Below are 12,023 nucleotides of genomic sequence, written 5' to 3' on the forward strand. Positions count from 1 at the left end.
ATCAGGGGTCCCCAAACGTGCTAGTAGTGCTTGGGGAGGGGTTGGTGGGGAGTCAAAGGCAGCAGTAGGTATTGGGCGAAGGGCCCTTGCTGTCACCATGGGACCTGCCGACTGGGGCACTCCCAGGCCTCTGCTGTCGGGTCACTATGTTAACAGGGTCGTGTATTACTTTCCTCCTAATGGACTGGTGACATCATGGAGACCAAGTAAGGATCTCAGTAACTCAGAAACGAATCACAAAAAGCTGGACACAAAGCCAACATCAGAAAACACGCAGAAAGGGGCGCCTGGGTGGCTCAGTCGGTTAAGCGTCTGCCTTCGGCTCAGGTCATGATCCCAGAGTCCTGGTGGCTCAGTCTTTGTCTGCCTTTGGCTCAGGTCATGATCCTGGGGTCCTGGGATCGAGCCCCACATCGAGCCCCACATCAGGCTCCCTGCTCGGCAGGAAGCCTGCTTCTCCCTCTCCCACTCCCCCTGCTTGTGTTCCCTCTCTCGCTGTGTCTCGCTCTCTGTCAAATAAATAAATAAAATCTTAAAACACACACACACACACAAAGGGTCTTAAATGAAGAAATTACCATGAAATTTGACCATTTTGGTGTTGTACAATTTCTCATTTTGACTGAACAGCGCTAACATCACTCAACCAAATTATGAAGCCATTTATAAACCCTCAGGGGACAGTGACTAAGCGTTAACCTTTCCACTAGAATCAGATAGGCGATGTCCCCTGTTTCTATTCTATAGGACAACAAGAAATGTCTTTTGGGAAAGGGGGGGGGGGAATTAGCATTAGGTATTGAAATTATTTTTAACATTCTAAGTATTTAGAATTATATGCTGCTTTAAAGGATTACCAATCACGATGAAAACCCTATCCTTGTGTTTATTGTATAGTATATTAATATATACTTGCTATAATATGATAGATGTAAGAGGAGTTTGAAATTGGTAAACCTCCAGTTCAGCCAGCAATGGGACGTGGGCTGGGATCGTGCTGGGCTTTGCAGGCCTGGCTGGGTAGAGCTGCAGCTGTCCCTACTGCCCACAAGAGGGCTGAAAATCGGTGGCAGCCACTCATCAACCGTACTGAGAACCAGACTTAATCTCCACCGGCAGGCCCTCTTTTCTGTACTTGCTACTTGCAATCTGTCACCAGCCCGTCTTAGTTCAAGGCGGTTTAGACCAGTAGATAGGAAGTCATCCCGAAGCTGCCATCCAGATGTGGATGAGTCAAAAGTGGGTTGGGCTGGTGGGCTGGCCTGAAGGAGAGTCATTCTTAGAGGAAGGTCACGTTTTAGAAATCAGCTGTTTGCAGATCTGCTCTGAACTTGGCCTGGGTTCAGACTCTCGAGTGGCCCTGGACTCTGCCAGACTTCGAGGTCCGTAACAGCAATCTACGGTGAGGGAGCGGGTCACCCAAACCACTTCCAGGAGCCTGGGGGACAAAGCCAAGTAAGACTTAGCTCCGTTAGAAGGAGTACGCCATATGTTTACAGGTCAATGCTTACCATTTACTGCTTAAATACTGTGACCTTCATCTTGAAAACTGATTTATATTTGTTTGTATTTCCATAATGAGGAGTAAGTTTTAAAGGCAAGCACAAAGTCCTGCGGGAATGGCTCAAATAGAACAAGGAGGACAAACATGGCAACGAGATGGGGAAACTGGCATCCTCGTAAATTTCGGGGGGGGGAGGGCGTGCAGAACGGCACCGTCGCTCTGAAAATCAGCGGGGTGGGCCCTCAAAATGTGAAACAGAACACTACCACGCCCCAGCAATGCCTCTCCCAGGCACACACCCCGGAGAGCGGGAAACACAGGTCCGCACAAACACTTGTACATAACTGTTCACTGAGGCATTATTCAAAGTGGCCCCCAACTGGAAACAATCCAAATGCCTATCAGCTGATGAATGGATAAACGAAACGTGGCCGATTTAATAGATTTAGTAGAACGGAGTACCATTCGGCCAGGGAAAGGAATGGAATAATTATACACGCCACGCCACGGATAAACCGTGCAAACATCATGCTGAGGGGAAGAACGGTCTAGACAGCCACATTCTCTAGGGTTCCATTCATAGAAAATATGCACAATGGGCAAATTCGTAGAGACAGAAAATAGATGAATGGTTTCCGGAGGCTGGAGGGACGTGGAAGGGGATGCCTAATGGGTTTCTTTTTGGGGTGATGAGAAGGTCCTCAAGTTTACCGCAGGGATGACTGCGTAACTCAATGTACTAAAAACAACGATGCTGGACTGTAGGAATGCGTGAATTTGATGGCATGTGAATTAAACCTTAATAAAGCTGTTTAAAAAAAAAAAAAAAGAAGGAGCAAAGAAACAAAGGAGCCTAGAAATGCCTCCCCCATTGTCCTGATGCTTCACGTGACCGTCTGGTGACAAAACGCCAGAAACGTATCCAAATGGTTCCTGGGACCTTGAGCGAGTTTTGCCCATAGAGTTCAATGTAAATTCACAACCCGGGGATGTGAAACCAAAGGAAGCACTGTGCCGAGTACAGACTTGCGACATAACAACTGCTTTATGGAGGTCCTTCTCAGACTGGGGTGAGGGAGTCCCCGGGAACGGGGAGGAAGTGTGGGCAGAGACGGAATTTCTCAGCATGACCCCCTCCGGGGTCACTACCACTCAGGGGTACCTCCTATTCTTCAAGCGGGCTGGGGAAGCAAAGTTGAGAACAGGTGCTCTTCTCAGGTTTCTAGAAACACAAGCACAGCTAGTGCTAGACTAGACGACTGTGAAAAGAAACGTGGGGAAAAGCAGCACCAAAGCTTCTGGGCCGTGACTTCATGCAGCAAGACATGCACACCGACAACGCAGGGAAGCGCGGCAGAGGAGGTGCGGGAAAACCCGCTCCCCAGGGACTCCTGCGACCCAAAGACCCAAAGGAAAACCTCGGGGTCGGCATGCGACTCACACACAACGGGGATCCACGCTGTAGTTTAAAATGACATCGAAACAAAATGTTAGTGGTAACGATGTACGTAATTCCACATCGTGGATTTGGAAGACCCAAATCTGTCAATTATTTCACACCGTTTCACGAGTGACCTGAGTACACATTAAAAGGTCATTTTAGTGTGCACCTCTAGGGCACAAAGAAGAGCTAATTTCTGGTCTAGGGGTTCCTTCTGTAATTGGCCAAAAAGCGTCTAAGCATCCTCTCGGATAACAATTATTTCATTAACCTTTCCAATTTGGATGAGTGATCTGCTCTAGAGCTAAAGGAACAAAAGAACATCACAGGCCCTCATAGGTAGAGGACGGCTCTGCTGTCCGACAACTTAAGAATTTTAAGAAAGATATCTGAAAAATCTTGGTATCTAGGACTATTCCTGTAGATACTTATGATCATTTCTTTATATTAATAAATATAAGTATATATAAATGTATTCGCTCGAAATCACTGCACTTGTGGGAGACAGACTGAAACCATTCCAGTGCCGGGGGAAGGGTTAAGTGCAGGACAGACGTCCCTTTCTGTCTGAGGCATCTGGCTTGGCACTGCCCTTCCTCTCTTCCTGGGTAGCAGGAAACGCTCTGGCCGGTGAGCTGTCCGTTGCTATGCTCTGGGGAGCCAGTAGGGGGGGCATTCTCTAATCAGGAAGAAAATTCCTCCACTACCTGCCCTGGATAAAGAAAATGCTAACTTTATATATTAAATCATTAAGGCCTTTAAGGCCAAAACACATACGGGCCATAAAACATTAACAGATTAGAAATGTGTTAACCCAAAAGGTACTTTTCGAGTTGCAGCCCCAGACTCAAAATTTAACGTCCGGCACAAAGCTGGCCTTCTGTGTATTTAAGGGGAATCGAAATAATTCCACCTGCTCTTTGACATTCGAAACCCTGAGGGTTCAGGCTTCATAAACATGTGATTCAATGTCATGATAAAAGGGTAAATAAATATTAAAACTCATCTAGAAAACAAATTTAAAGCAAGAGGGCATGCTGCTTGCAAAAGAATACATCTCTAAGCGACATATTTCCAAAATTAAGTTTCCACGAGGGATGTCACTCAGGACTAACTGTATTTGCTTCTAACAGAGACTCAATCTAGAGACAGAAATTAGTGCGAGCATTCAAGACTAAGAAGCATAAAGAAAAGCACTTGCCTGATGTTTCACTGGTTTAGGCGATTCCTGCTGTTTGTTACAAACAGATAAACGCAAATGTTAGCGAGTTTGGGTCTTTCCCTGAGCAGGGAGCCCCATCCAAAGCACCAGGTCAATGTGCAGCTCAGAACCGTGAAAGCAGGTGTGGCTGGGTCATCTACCACTCCCACTCCTGCAGATCTATAGATTAAGGATAACGGACTCTCCTGTTCTTATCATCAACGGTCCCCAAATGTCTATCCCCACCTCAAGCTGTGGTCCGCTTTCAGGAAGAACCGCTAAAGATACTCGAGGACCTTCCTTCGGTGGAAATAAGAATTCTTCATAATCACTGCTTATCAGTCGTTAACAGTTCTTCCCGAAGCTTTGCAAGGAATTAGGCTTCAAGCTATAACCGTTAATTCCAGTTGGCCTGTGCGAATACCTAGTTAATAGCAATTTCCTGGTCAACTTGCTCCCTCCTGAGCGGAGGAATTTTCTGGGTGGGGGTGGGAGCAGACAAGGGAGCTGTGAGTTCCAGCAGTATGCTGTGCTTCCTGATGCTTGTTTCTGAAATTACAAAAGAATAAGCCTGAGACGTAAACAAACAACAGAAGGAAAACTTACAGGAATATTATGGTCCTTCCGTCCTTTATGCGAAGAAGCAACGTGAGCAAGGTACTGAATGACTTTCTTAGTATTTTCTGTCTTCCCAGCACCCGATTCACCCCTGAAAGAGATAGTAGCACAGGACGCCTTGAAGAAAGCAGAGCACACACATTCCCAAATTACAACGGACAAAATTAAATGGAGTTGGAACAAGACTTGGTAGAAAGTAAGAAGAGTGTAAGTAGGGAAAAAACCTACCAGCAGAAGTTAGAAAATTATTTTTTTTAAATGGTATTAAATTAACTCTAACTTTTTTTTTTTCCTGAAGATGCCAGTAAGACACAGGATAGGGTTCACAACACTAACGCTGTTTTTTCTTGGAGTTTGGGGGTTCCACCAGAGAGGTGACGTTTATTATAAAAGTTCATGAAAACGATTCCCCGGCTCCAGAAACCCAGCCAAAAGTGGAAACAGGACTCCTGAAAGAGTGAAGATGATTGAATCTGAAGATGCTAAAAGGACTCTGGGATGCCCACTGATGCTCAACTTCAAGTCCAGGCAAGGTTTTCTCAGTGCATCCCCCCCAAACCAGCTGACAATTGTTCGTTCCCCCCACGCTACCGACACGGAAACTTGTACACACCTCATCAAACCTCCTCCCGCGGACTGCTGGCTTCACATCCCAGCCTCCCCGAGGCAGGGAGCAGGACCCTGTGCAAGTGTTTACTGTGATTTGTGTTTGAGTTTATTGTGCATTTGTGTTTGTGTTTACTGTCCATTTGTGTTTGAGTTCACAGTGCATTTGTGTTTGTTTGAGTTTACAGTGCATTTGTGTTTGAGTTTATTGTGCATTTGTATCTGTTTGTGTTTACTGTGCATTTGTGTTTATTTGAGTTTACTGTGCATTTGTGTTTGTTTGTGTCGGCTTCTTTTTAATCCATGTAACCTTGTGCAGCGTCGACACGGAGCCAGTATGCAATTTGTAGAGAAAAGGAACACTATGACTTTTGTTATGAACTGGGACAAATGCCGCTGCTTTATATGTTTTATGTTTAAAAACAAGGCTGGCACATTTCAAAGGCTGCTTTTTATTTCTACTCAAGGACTGATCTTGAAATTCAGGTAAGCTGCTAGGCACAGGGATACCGAAGTTATGGCCTTTCTGTTCAAATGCTTAAGGCGCCCTAAGATCTGATAAAAGCGAACCTATCCTCACAATTGAGAAAAATCTCAATTTGGAATAAAAGAAAAATGTTAATATCTAATTAGATATTTCATTAAAAAAAAAAAAAAGCCCCAGAAAAAAAACCACAAAAACAAAAAACCCTAGAAAACAGAAGAAAAGCACCAGAAACCCAAAAATATTATTATACACGTGGCTGGCTAATAATCCTCTTAAGTTTGTTTTATCAAAGGCTTGAAAGTCTAATTTTTCTAGTAAGCTCTGACCCTTCCTTGGAAGTATACTCAGAATTGTACTATGAACTGGCCACAACCTAAATTTTTCAGGTTTACTGCTCCCATTATCTTAATTCTCTGCACCCAGATACCTACAATGTCAACTGCAGAGGGTTTGGGTCCCCTTGTGTGTTTTACCATCCAGAAATTTTGAATCGTAGGTACTCAAATAGACCAAATTTTCTTTTAAGGGTTTTCTGCCTACTGTTTGTGCTTAAAAAGGACTTTCCTGCACCAAGATTATATCCATCTATGTTCTCATTTTTATAACATCTATTATTATTAAATCCATCTGTATTTTCTTCCAGAACTGTGATGGTTTCATTTCTTACAATGAAATCTTTAATCCATCAAAAACTTATAGTTTGGCGTAAAAGTATCATCTAATTTTGTCCCCAAATGATTCAGCCCACATCCTAGTATCAGTGGTTGACAAGGACGCTTATTATCCTGTGATCTGAGATATTATCTTATATTTACTTCTTATACATACAGCTTATTCTAAGGCCAGAACCATATTGCAATAGTTTTGAACTATAATTAACCAGAGGGGCGCCTGGGTGGCTCAATTGTTAAGCGTCTGCCTTCGGCTCAGGTCATGATCCCAGGGTCCTGGGATCAAGCCCCACATCGAGCTCCCTGCTCCGCGGGAAGTCTGTTTCTCCCTCTCCCACTCCCCTTGCTTGTGTACCTGCTCTCGCTATCTCTCTTTGTCAAATAAATAAATAAAATCTAAAACAAACAACAAAAAAGAACCAAAGCACCCAGCATTGTTCTTTAAACAAACCAAAAAAACAAGCAGTCTCTGAAGTTTATTTTTGCAGATAAACTTCAAATAATTTTGTTCTGCTATGCCTCCCCCATCTCTTGCCCCACAAATAAAAAAACAAGAGGGCGCCTGGGTGGCTCAGTTGGTTAAGCGACTGCCTTCGGCTCAGGTCATGATCCTGGAGTCCCGGGATCGAGTCCCATATCGGGCTCCTTGCTCAGCAGGGGATCTGCTTCTCCCTCTGACCCTCCCCCCTCTCATGTGCTCTCTCTCATTCTCTCTCTCAAATAAATAGATAAAATCTTTAAAAATAAATAAATAAAATAAATAAATAAAAAAACAAGAGGTGGCATTCTGAAGTAATATTAATATGCATTTTTTTTTTTTTTTTTTTAAGGAGAGACGAGGTCTTCATCTCTATCTCTTGGGTAAATTTTGTGTTTTCTATGTTCACAATAAGCGAGGACCGTGTTTGTCTTTGAAATCCTAGTGCCCAGCACAGTAGGGGCTGAATAAATGAATACAGGTCCTGCACATGTTTTGTTTTGTTTTGTTTTTTTAAAGATTTTATTTTATTTATTTATTCATGAGAGACAGAGAGAGAGAGAGAGGCAGAGGGAGAAGCAGGCTCCCCGCTGAGCAGGGAGCCCGACGCGGTACTCGATCCCAGGACCCTGGGATCATGACCTGAGCTGAAGGCAGACGTTTAACTATCTGAGCCACCCAGGCGCCCCTGCACATGTTTTATTAAGTTTATTCCTAGGCTCTTTTTTATATTTTTTATTCATGCTATAAACGTCCTCATATTTTCTACCTGGCCCCCACTGCTGCTGGGATAAGGTAGTTATTGCATTCACTCAACAAATACTTAAAAATCAACCACAGAGTGTTGGTCATTCTCCTGAGTACAAGAGCCAGAGGGTGAACCTTTGTCTCCATCCTTGCTCAAGTTCAGGAGAAAAGAGAGAAGATAAGCCACAAAAAAACAAACAAGAGAATGCAGGATGTGAGGAAGGCCTTTAAGGCAAGGAGGTGGAGGGGGGGGAGGAAGAGAGGAGCAGAGGACACCTCCCTGGAGACACAATGGTTTGGGGAGAGCCTCTGGAAAAGGGAAAGCGGGCTAGTGAAATCGGGGGCACCACGATCAGGAGGATGGAGCCGAACGCAAAGGTCTTTGCCAGGGACCAGGACGCAGGTGCAAATGTGGGATTCAAGGCAAACCACCAGTGAGGGAGAGAGCTACAGGGACTCCTAGTGGCAGCAGGAAGCTCCCCGAGTCCCTGGGAGAGAATCCGGATTTTATTCCAGCGTAATTTCTCAAGAGCTAGGATGGTGGTTTTTCTCCGTTTTGTTAACTTTATTCAAAATACTTAGTGTTTCAAGGCTAATCACGATGTTGGCGGTTGGCTTCAAACAAACAATTTTTCTGTTATGCGGAGAAATGAGCCTCTCATTTAGACTGATGATGACTTGTCTCGAAAACAGTTCTGATTGTTCCCTTTCTGCTTAGTTGTGCCTCTGCGGTTTCTCCACTAAAACACTTCAGTGCGTCCTTCATGCGTCTTTCTGCCTCCCTGTCACACTCCCCGGGTGCTGCTTCAACAATGCTTATAATCTCGGCTACATTTCTGTATATTTCAGGTCTAAGGGGACTTGGACACAGAAGACACTGCTTCAAAGACAGGTATTACTAGCGGGCTCCCGAGAGAGGAGATGGGGAGCTGCATATTCCCCGTCTTAAAACGTGGACAGTAGCTGCTAATGCAGAAGACTGCAGTGAAGAAAGAACATGGGCCACCTGAGGCACATCACCAGCGTCCAGTGAACATCACCCATTCCTGTCCACTCAACTGCTCCCCCACCGCTCAGGGGATAAGTAATTTGGGTTACTAAGCCCCGAATTACTTTACGCATCTATAGCGCTTGCGTCAATGGTTAAGAATGTGGGTTATGGTGTCAAGATGACCTGCCTAGATTGAAATCCTGTCCACCGCTTTCTAGCTCTGGGGCTTTGGGCGAGTGACTCAGCTCTCTGGGCTTCAGTTTATACTCTCTTCAATGAGAGACTAAGGAATTCAGAGGCCCAGGAGCACACACATAAGATGCCTAGCACTGCCCTCGGCCAAAAGGCTCTCGGTAAATGACAATAGGGCTAGTAAGTAGGTATGATGAGGATGAAGGTATTAACAGAAGTAAAAAAAAAAAAAAAAAAAAACCACCAAAGAACAGATAATCCCCAATGTGTATATGAAAGAGGCGGCAGGATCAAAGGCATAGAATTAGAGTTCTTGGAAACAATTTTTAAAAAAGGAAATGGCACATCCGTCCCAGACAGAGGCAGAGAAATAAAAGCAGCTAGGACAGAAGTAAAGACTCGAGGGAGCCAAACGGAAAGCTCAACAGAGATCTCCCTGAGAAAATGAGTTAGGAGAATCCTCAGAGAGGAGAGCAACAGAACAGGACCTCAGAGCCAGGACGATAAAAGGCTCTGATCTCGTTTCCACCAACAAAACCAGATCCACTGATGAAGTTGCTCTACACTGGAGAAGCTGCTGGGGTCCGTGCTGGTCCACGCGATGGAAGCGTGAGCTCAACGAGAAGGCACAGGAAGGAGCAGCTCCTGCAGAACACTGGGACACAGAATATCAGGGGTTTCTAGCCTGGAGGTATTCTGGTTTTCTAGAGAGGTCTATGGCCCTCAGTGGCTTCTCAAAGAGGTACGCAATCCAAAACGAAACGTAAAAACCAATGGCGCTAAGAGGGGGGAAGCAGATCGTTAATAGGTGATCAATTCTGGGATCTCTCTTGGAGTCCCTTCTGGACCACGGGTACATTTCCCCAGCGAGAAACTCCTCACCCAGATCTTAAATGCTTCTGTTTTTCTTCTCTGGATACATCAACTTCAGTCTAGTTTCAAAAACACCCTCTGCCTGAAGGTCTCGCTTCAGATGACCTCCATCTGAAAACCAACCACACGTACCCTACACACGATATTAGCTGATGATTTCCTACGGTTTCAAAACTCTGTTCTCTTAGAAAGCAGCTTACTAGCAACAGCAGAGGTTTTGCGGTCAAGACAGGTGTGGGTTCGGTCCTCCATCCCACTAACACCAGGGTCATCCTTGGATACCAGGATCTGTAATTGGAGCTAAGAGGGCTACTGCAAAGATTCATGGAGGGAACACTTGCAAAGAGATTAGTCCCTTTGCTGGCATATTTGCCGAGAACATTTTAAACTTCTATTCACAAGCTGATTTGCATACTTCTTTCTCCCCTGTAATTTAGCTATCTTTGAGATGCACCTACAATAATCTAAAAAATTCCCCCAGTTTTAAGACTTGAGCACTTCTAAAGCAAAGGATCATCCGAAAAGCAAACTGTGGTCTAGAGAAGCTGACGGTCTGGCCTGGGGTCACAGAGCTAGCTCGGGATGGAAAGAAAGAACACCAGACATCTATAGGACAGCATGATGACTTTTCAACTACACCACATTACTGCCTTAGATGTGTGCTTTAAATATATTTTTAAAGCAGTTTTAAAGATTGAGGGGCGCCTAGGTGGCTCAGTCGTTAAGCGTCTGCCTTCGGCTCAGGTCGTGATCCCGGGGTCCTGGGATCGAGCCCCACATCGGGCTCCCTGCCTGGCGGGAAGCCTGCTTCTCCCTCTCCCACTCCCCCTGCTTGTGTTCCCTCTCTCGCTGTGTTTCTCTGTCAAATAAAGAAATAAAACCTTAAAAAAATATATATATATATAAATAAAGCCGTTTTAAAGATTGAGAGGAACGTATAGGCTTCCCATCTACCCTATGTGCCCGCACATGCACAATCTCCTCCATTATCAACATCACTAAAATGGGACATTTTTTTACTAAGGATGACCCTACAGCATCATGATCGCCCAAAGCCCATAGTATCATTAGGGTTCACTCCGGGTGTCGTACATTCTATAGGTTTAGACAAATATGTAACGACTCGTATCTATGATTATAATATCAAATGGGATATTTTCACTGCCCTAAAAATCCTCTGCGCTCTGCCTGTTCATCTTCCCTCCCTCCTATGCCCCCTGCACTCACTGTCTCTATGGTTGGAATCAGACAGGATGGAGCCTTCTCAGATTGGCTCCTTTCACGTACTAGTATGCATTTAGGGTTCCTCCAGGTCTTTTATCGCTTGAGAGCTCATTTGTTTTCAGAGCTGAATAAGACTCCGTTGTCTGGATGTACTACAGTTTATTCATTCACCTGAACGTGCTGGTTGCCTCCTAGTTTGGTTAATTATGTAAAAGGCAGGTTTTTGTGTTGGTATAAGCTTAACCCCGATGGGTAAATACTAAGGAGTGTGACTGGTGGGTCATGGTAAGAATATGCTTAGTTTTGGGGCACCTGGGTGGCTCAGTCGGTAAAGTGTCTGACTCTTGATTTTGCTCAGGTCATGAGATCGAACCCTACGTCGGGCTTCATGCTGGGAGTGGAGCCTGCTTAACATTCTCTTTCTCCCTCCACACTGAGCCCCAAACACTCGCTCTCTCAAAAAAAAAAAAAAAAAAAAGAGTATGCTCAGTTAAGAAACCGGCAAATGGTCTTCCAGAGTGACTGTACCATTTTGCATTCCCATCAGCAACGAACAAGCAAGCGTTCCTGTTGCTCCACATCCTCATCAGCATTTGGGGTTGTCAAGGTTCCAGACGCTGCTACTCTAGTAGGTGTGTAGAAGAGGATACATGACATGGAACACCTTTCCATAGGCTCTTTGGCCATCTGTGTTATGTTCTTCAGTGAGGGGTCTGCTAAGATCTCTGGCCCATTTTTTAACGAGGTTGTTTGTTTTCTTATTTTTAAGAGGGTTTTTTTTTTTTTTTGTATGTTTTGGATAACAATCCTCTTTATGTGTCTTTTGAAAATATTTTCTCCTAGTTCCTCAAAAAGTTGAAAATAGAGCTACCATATGATCCAGCAATTGCACTACTGGGTATTTACCCCAAAGATACAAATGTAGGGATCCGAAGGGGTACGTGCACCCCGATGTTTATAGCAGCAATGTCCACAATAGCCAAACTGTGG

At 44.6% G+C, this 12,023-nt stretch overlaps 1 long non-coding RNA gene across 1 annotated transcript; it reads right to left on the reverse strand.

The window, feature by feature from the left end:
* Positions 1–1,923: 1,923 nt before the first annotated feature.
* On the reverse strand, positions 1,924–7,201 carry LOC145719377 (uncharacterized). Its single transcript, XR_014142342.1, has 2 exons — positions 4,753–7,201; positions 1,924–4,176 (listed from the first exon to the last, which is right to left on the reverse strand). It is a non-coding gene; the product is annotated as an uncharacterized LOC145719377 (long non-coding RNA).
* Positions 7,202–12,023: the final 4,822 nt, after the last annotated feature.

The sequence above is a fragment of the Leptonychotes weddellii genome, unplaced genomic scaffold (assembly GCF_054177405.1).
Source record: "Leptonychotes weddellii isolate Sample4059 unplaced genomic scaffold, ASM5417740v2 HiC_scaffold_4084, whole genome shotgun sequence".
In the NCBI taxonomy this organism is placed as follows: domain Eukaryota; kingdom Metazoa; phylum Chordata; class Mammalia; order Carnivora; family Phocidae; genus Leptonychotes; species Leptonychotes weddellii.